This window comes from Solanum verrucosum, unplaced genomic scaffold (assembly GCF_900185275.1).
Source record: "Solanum verrucosum unplaced genomic scaffold, falcon-dt-bn FXZP01001108.1, whole genome shotgun sequence".
NCBI lineage: Eukaryota > Viridiplantae > Streptophyta > Magnoliopsida > Solanales > Solanaceae > Solanum > Solanum verrucosum.
The window spans coordinates 6320-14789 of record NW_026019730.1 but is presented as its reverse complement, the minus strand read 5'-3'; the positions used below and the strand labels follow the sequence as shown (position 1 = coordinate 14789).

The 8470-nt window shown below is 33.5% G+C and overlaps 1 pseudogene; it reads right to left on the bottom strand.

Moving 5' to 3' along the window:
- Positions 1 to 7: 7 nt before the first annotated feature.
- Positions 8 to 2784, bottom strand: LOC125841022 (putative disease resistance RPP13-like protein 1; annotated as a pseudogene).
- Positions 2785 to 8470: the final 5686 nt, after the last annotated feature.

The following is an 8470-nucleotide window of genomic DNA, read 5'->3' as shown; positions in this document are numbered from 1 at the left end:
GAGATGTAAACAGTTGAGCATTCGCAAAAAGAACTCCAACCTTAGGAGCATAAGCAACTTCAAACTCTTTTAAATTTGAAAGTTGGATAGGTGTCTCCAAACTGAGTTCAGGGCATTTTGATATCCTCAATCTTCTCAGAGAAGAAAGATTTTCAGGCAACTTCCCAATCAACTTTGGGCAACATCAATCGAAAGTTCCTCAAGTACAGGGAACTCTCCCTTCCCCAGTACATCCCACTGCTTCCACTCCGGCATCTCTGCAAATTCAAGCTTCTCAAGAGTTAAATGGCTTTGTGAAGGACGAACTACCATAGAACTCTTCAGTCACCTCTGTTATTTGATCCATCCCTCTAATGGTAAGGAATTTTAAACAAGGAAGCTGTCCTAGTGCTGGCAAGGAATCACAGTCGTTGCCGTTGCTAAGATACACTTTTGTTAGCTTATGAAATGAATGATCACCTAGCCAATTTGGAAATTTTGTCCCTCTATATCCGTGATTGGACTTCTTTTATGTTTGTATTTGGTTGTAGCTCATCAAGTATCTCTCTTTCAGTTTGTGAATTGTCAGCATTACTTCCACTCCACACCAAAAGATAACCTTTCAACATGTTTCCTTTTCCCTCATGTTTGCCTTCAGAGATTCCCTTCTATCTACCACATGTTGCAACCCTAGAATTGATAGAGATCCATACAAGTTATGTAGTTCCCCAAATCTTTGATTCTTGAACCACCGTGACCACCTAGAAGAAACTTGGCTCCCACTAGCAGAGGGAGATTTTTCAACTTGCTTAGATGTAGGGATGTCATCAAATAAGCTTCGCTAATGTCAAGGTGACGCAAGTTGATCAATTTTTCCATATGCAGAGGTAGCTCCGTAAGATGTCTACAATGTGACAAGAGAAGTGTCTCTAAGTTGTGCAGCAGACAAATTGAATCTGGCAACTTTTTTATCAATGTCCTAGAGAGGTCCAAAAACCTTAGGTGCTTTAACTTGATAAACAAGTCATTTGGCAACTCCCTATTCTGATAATGAGACAGTGATAGTGCCCTTAGGGATGTTAGTCTTGGAAATATGTCATGCAGCACCCTCTTGCTAAGATAGCATGGACACCGCTGGATATTGATGGGAAGCAATGTCCTCAGCTGCTCCAAATTGTACAAGGGTTTCAACTTTTCAAAGTCACCTAGGCCCATTGAGTAGGACATGTGCCGACTTTGTTCCAATATATGAGATCCTTGGTTCTCTTCCAACCTAATACAAAGATTTGAAGATGCAATTTGGGCCAAATCATTGATAAGGTCATGCATTAAGAATTCCCCCGGATTCCATTCAGAAGACTCTCGGACCTTTTCAAACAACGATCTCGATCTCAACTCGAGAAAGTATTGGTTAGCTGAATGCAACTTCTGTACAAGACCATTAGCAATCCACAGGTGAACAACTTGTTCTTTGCAAAATAGATAATCTTTCGGATATATTGCACAAAAAGCAAAACACCGCTTCAATTGTGGAGGAAGATCATTATAGCTCAACATCAACGCTGGTAAGATTCCATTCGAACAACTTTGCAGCTCCCATATTTCACTTCTTAAAATGTCTCTCCACTCATCCACCTCTGATTTGGAGCGTAAAATACCAGCAAGTGCCTTTAGAGCTAAAGGCAAACCTTTGCACTTGTGTGCAATTTGTATTCCAATCTCTTCAAGTTCTGGATGTTCCTCAGGATCCCTATTTTCAAATGAATGTCGCTTGAATAGATCCCAAGAAACTTCACTAGACAGAGTCCCCACATTGATTGCTCCATAACCCATCATCAAGGCAACACTCTCCTTACGTGTCGTCACAATGATCTTACTTCCTACATCTCCTTGTACAAAAAGATTTCTCAAGCCATCCCACTCTTTATAGTTTTCATTCCACACATCATCTAGGACAATAAGAAACTTTTTTCCCTTTAAGCTTTCCTTCAATTTGACTTGAAGTTGATTCAGATTGTTATCAACCGTTAAGCCAAATTCTTGAAGTATCTCCTTTGTTATTCTGAGAATATCATATGGTTCAGACACACAGATCCAAGCTTTGAAACCAAAATGGTTTTTTACTTTCTCATCATTGTAAACAGCTTTAGCAAGTGTTGTCTTGCCCACGCCCCCCATTCCAACAACAGGAACTACAGTCAGATTCCTTCCATCCTCAGACAACAAACGGTCAATCAATCCCTCTATTTCGTTCTGCCTACCTAAGATATCAGATTCATCAACAACAGAAGTTGAAGATTCCCTTATTTCTTGTTTACCTGAATCAAGATACTTTGTTAGATCAAGGCGACCGATTTGCTTTTCCAACTCCTCCAATGTTTCAATGGTTTCTTCCAACTTGTCCTTTATGTTAAGAAAGAAATCATCACTCAAGCACAGGTTGCAGTCACTTATCTGTTGATTGCCTTTTTCTCCAAGATTTTGATGCTGACTTTCCACCTTTAGTCTCAAAACCTCATAATTGACTTCTTCTATTAAGTTTTCAGCGCCGTCCACAGCATCTTGAAGCTCATTAAGCCACTGGCTCACATATGGATTTGATGCTTGCTTATTCTGTGCATCACTTAACACAGCCTGAAGACCAAGCAAAGTCATCCTCAGCTTCTTTAAGAGCCGAACATGATGCTTCTGAAACACCTTGAACAGCTCACCGTTAGGAGCAAGCCTATCAAAGAGAACATTCAAAGCTGAAGAGAGAAATGCACCACCAACTGCTAAGCCAATCTCCATTTCTGAAACCTGTAAAACAAAACAAAGAATCACAAAATGGTTTAATATTTCTACTAGTAAGAGATTTAATTTACCTGTTGAATGCTTGAGCAATATGCAAACAATATACTTACTGTCCACTAATTAATTTGCAATTGTTATACCAATTTTGGAGAATGACTTTTCTCTTTTATTTTCCACAGCATATATATTAAAAAACTAAAAATAACACAACTTGTTATATTTTAATTGAATTAAACTTGTAACTTTTGGCTTGATTATCAAATTTCATGCAATAATAATAAATTATTGGTGGACACCACCGTTATATAGTAAATTATAAACAGTGGTTATAACAAATTGTTTTTTAAATAATTTTTCATAGAAGATGCCTTTTTTGAAGTTGAAATCTAACCACTACATTGTCTTGTTTTCAACACTAGAATTTATTTTTAAAAAAATTCATTTGATTTAAGGGCAAACTACATAAATCCCACTAGTTTAGGTCTTAATAACTCAGATTCCCGATAGTTTTAAATATTACTTCCTCTACCATATTTCATACTTAGGATACATGAGTTTGAATTTGTGAGATACATGTATCTCACCGAATTTTATAATCAAGATACATATTTTATTTGTTTAAATTAATTGGTTGTAACTGATTTCCTTAATATAAGACGGAAATCAAGGAGTGTATCTATGTTTAATTAATTTCATTTTATTATTATTTGAAATAATAAATTCGTATATTATTAATAAAAGACAAAAACATGTTTATCTTGGTCATGCAATTTAATTAATTTCATTTTATTACTCTTAAAATAATAAAATTCATTAATTTAATGTATCTATTATCAATATATGATGTATCCAACAAACAAAACACTTAGATACATGAGTATCATACAAGTACATTCATATGTATCATAAAAGTATCTAATATTAATTTTGTGTATTTGTTATATGTGTCTAGTATTAATTTCATGTATCTATTTATATAATATAATATTAATTTCATGTATCTATTTATATGATCTAATTTTAATTTCATGTATCTTTTATATGTACCTATTATTAATTCGATTAATCAAGTATCAATTTGTTAGCTAATCTCGATGAGGAAATGACATTGTATCTTGGCAGAGAAACTGATCAATCGAACCTTGTACTTTGTTGAGCTGCTGACAGAAGAGAAGAAAATAGAAATGATCTTCACGTGCTATAGGAGAAACTCCTTGTACAAAAGTTTGCTCAATATTTCCTTCTCAGTCGGATAAAAGAAAGTAGTAGTGTCAAATTCCAGCGAAAAGAGAAAGTACCTTTCTGCACCTACATTCTGCTGATCGATCACAGTTGAGCTGATATTTGCCTATTCAAAAGTTAGCATGTGCATTACTCTAAACCACTTCCTCCTTCCACAACTTATTATGATATGTTGGAAGAAAACCTGGAAGTAGTCCAATATAAAACTTGAAATTAATGCGATAGAACAACGCTTAAATGTGGAAGCAGATATTGGAAGTTTTTTCGAATTTCTCTAAATTTCAAGCTTGATGCAACTCTTTTCAAGATTTTGGCTACCTGACTGAAAAATGAGGTTGCATTCCTTCGGACCCCTTATATCTGTGGAAGACACAAGAAATGGGGAACACAGCTGAACAACTTTTCATGATGGCAAATTTTTCCCAGTCTGCGAGATTTGAGGGAGAACATAGGTTAAAATAGAAGAAACGATAGTCTTAAAAGATTACTAGCTCATTGATATTACATTAAGAAAAGAGATACTGTGAAATAGTGTTAATATTCTAAGAGTGAATATATATAACAAGAATTCATGAATTGCAATTGAGATGAATTATGTGTGCACGGTAAAGGATTACTAGTTCATTAATATTACATTGAGCTATCAACTTTCCGAAGCGAATTATTTCAATTCCATACCAGCTTTCTTTTTCTCACCTTTTAGCTGTCATCTAAAATTAAACTCATCCCGATCCAAGATTATTCCTCGGCTTCACAGGGGCAATAGACGCTTTGCGCTGCTTAAACATTTAACAAAGGAAAAGAATTAACTAACAAGCAAGGAGAAGTGAATAAAAATAAATGAATAATGAAAAAAGAAAGAATTATAATTACATATATCAGAGCACCATTTCTCTAAATCATTACTGGTATCCCTATCAATAATTATGGTGGAAAAATGAGCAATTCAAAATGGAGATAATGGCAGTCCCAGATAGATAGATATCGAAGCAACATGAGGCCCCGAAGTTGACAGACTGCTAATAGACATGCGAACAAAGCTCCACATTGGTAACTGAAAAGATTGGAAAGCTACATATAAGGTGTAGGATTTCTTAATGGTGTGAGGTCTTTTGGGGAAAGTCGTGCGAGCTTACACCTTGTTAGGAGTATCATTAATAGATAATTCATTTACCATTCGTGTTGTACAGGAAGTGACTGGGACTAGAAACAGGGGAATAAAGAGAGTTATAACTTTTGTGAAAGAAAATCAATTGATAAACAAACAAAGAGAAGTCTTGAAAATTATTTGAAGAATCACTCACCAATGATCCTGCTCGCTATATAAGTTCACTATCGAATCATGCGTTGTGTTTGAGCAATCTCTGGCCACTCCTCCATCAATATGAAATTTGAGCATCACTCTCAGCTATATTAAAAATAGACCTTTTAAATATCAGTTCTGGTAGTTGAAAGCAGTGGATGATTTAACTGATTTTGGAAATTTGACAAAATTTTGCACAATATTTCAAAGACTGATCAATGAGAAAATCTTCAAGCAAGATGAAGAGTGAAATTAAGAGTAACAATTGAATAGGTAATTAGATAGAGCCATGAAGGAGAATATTTAAAGCAAATAAATGAAGGAGGAAAAAAGAATAGTGCAATTGATATTTAAGTGTGACCATAGAAAAAAAATACATTATAATTAAATACTAATATTATGTATATAATTATTTGTGGGAAAGAATCCGTAAAATGATATATAATATATATAACAACACAGATTAATAAGAAAAAAAATGCCCAAATCCATAAAGTGAGATTGATGTTACAATTGACTTTTAAGAATATTTGCACTACTTTTAATATCAAATCTATCTGTTTTTTAACAATGTCAAATTACCTAGCCTGAGCGTCCCAAATCTGTGCACTTGATAGTCTTATGAACGATTTCTAAGGTCCTCGTCTGGAATTCAACACCTCTATAATCTCTCTAAGCTCGTTCAGCCAGTAGCTACAACTAAAATCCGATCGACCAAATGGGTTCGTGAGGAAGAAAAAAAAGTTTATGCCACTCTTAGAAGAAGAGGGTTGTCTGGAGAAGTCAACAAACTCACTAATAAATTAACAAATCAAGCAATCTAAAATCAATTTTCATTCCAAGATGCAAGTAAACAAATCCAAATTTTCATATTGAAGAACGTTTTTCCCAACTTCCATGTCCACATAAATACTACATTGTCTCTTTCTTAAAGTCAACTCCCTTGATGCGATAATATATACTAATATGTTTTCAATAGCACATCTCTTTCACACTTAATTCCTACAAAGTTAAAGAACTAAATCTTTAGAACCTAACTGTCAATTGCTAGTAGATTTATCTATAAATGACAGCAAAACTTCTGCTCCACATCAAAGACAACCTTTCAACATGTTCCTTTTTCCTCATGTTTGCCTTCAGAGATTCCCTTCTATCTACCACATGTTGCAACCCTAGAATTGATAGAGATCCATACAAGTTATGTAGTTCCCCCAAATCTTCCATTCTCGAACCACCGTTACCACCTAGAAGAAACTTGGCTCCCACTAGCAGATGGAGACTTTTCAACTTGCTCAGATGTAGATCGAGGTGTCTTCAATTTGGCTTTGCTAATGTCAAGGTGACGCAGTTGATCAATTTTTCCATATGCAGAGGTAGCTCCTTAAGATAAAAACAACGTGACAACAGAAGTGTCTCTAAGTCGTTGTACAGTACACAAATTGAATCTGGCAACTTTTTATATTTGTCCAAGAAAGGTCCAAAAATTTTAGGTGCTTTAATTTGATAAACAAGTCACTTGGCAACTCATCATTCTCATAATGAGACAGTGATAGTGCCCTTATGGATATTAGTCTTGGAAATATGTCATGCAGCATCCTCTTGTTAAGATGGCATGGACGCCGCTGGATATTGATGGAAAGCAATGTCCTCAATTGCTCTAATTTGTTGAGGGTTTTCAGTTTACCGAAATTACCATCACCCATTGAATACGACAAATGTCGAGTTTATCAAATTATGAAAAAAAGTACCTGAATAAACATTAACACAAATCTTTGAAGATTTGGCTCAATTTATATTACAATTCAGTTTCCTTTCACCGAGAACATTTTGAGTTTTGATCTTTAATTGTCATGTCCATAGGGCCTCCCACACTGATCCAAAGTTATCATCGTCTAAGAAGCTCATAGGGATATTATGAGTGAAATTGTCCCTTTACGCATCAGGCCGAAAGGAGGATATTAATGAGAATAATTCACATCGGACTAGGACGAAAATTCTGATTCTTTATAAGACTTGAAATTTCTCTCTAAGACATTGTTGATCTTAGGTGAGAAATTTTATCAATTTAAATTTTGAAAATACATTTCCAAATATGCAATTTTATCATTATTTTCTAAGTAATTTATGTATTTGAAAATAATCAATTGTCTTGTTATGCGATAGAGTACATTAAAATATTATCTTCTATTTATGTCATTTTTCATAGTAATACTTTTAATTTGAGAATACGTCTAAACTATATTAATATATCTAGGCAACATTATGTTTTAAGAAATTTTTATTTTTAAGACTAACATTTTTTTCATGTTCCTATTTATACCCAATAATCTCAAAATTTTACCACTAATTGCTTCGAGTTGTTTGAATCTATTTTGAAGGGGTTTTAATTAAAAAAAATTGTCAATCTATATGTGATTTTTTTTTTTGAGATGAGGGTGTATCATAAATAATTTCTCTATTCTATAAAAATAGGAACAAAATCTACTTATATATTATTCTGTTCAAATTTCACTTATAGAATTATATTAAGTATTATGTTGTTGTTGTAATAATCTATATATCTATTTACGTTTACTTAATGATAAATTTTTGATAGCAATTTGTTGGAGAGATTTACATTCTACATCCAAAAAAGAGAGAGAGCAAAAGAAGGGCTTATTACACAAATTAAACAATTTCGAATTTAGATAACTATATCATCTCGATCATATTCTAAAAACAATATTAGCGATTAAAAAAATAAGGATGATAATAAAGTAAGCCACAAATGTCTTAATTAGTCCTAAATCTCATATTGTCTTTTTTTACATATCCAAGAAGTGAATTTCAGAGAACTTTTTTTTTTTTGTATAAAATATATAAGAGGAGAAGTCATAAAATAAAAGAAGACATCTATTGATGAGTTTTGTTATATTTAGCAACTTTGATTTGAAGTATTTTCATAATTTTATCTTTTTATTCCATCGAGTGTTTAATTTATTGAGCTCCATGTTACATGACTTCAAAGAATATATTTCTTTCATTTTGTTAACTTATTATGTTACTTTATATTTATTTTTTCTTAATGTCTGGTTTCTCTTGTGTCTTGTCTACTTTGTTGATATGTAGGGGTGACAAATGAGCGAGTGAAGTTGAAATTGAAAATATTAAAAT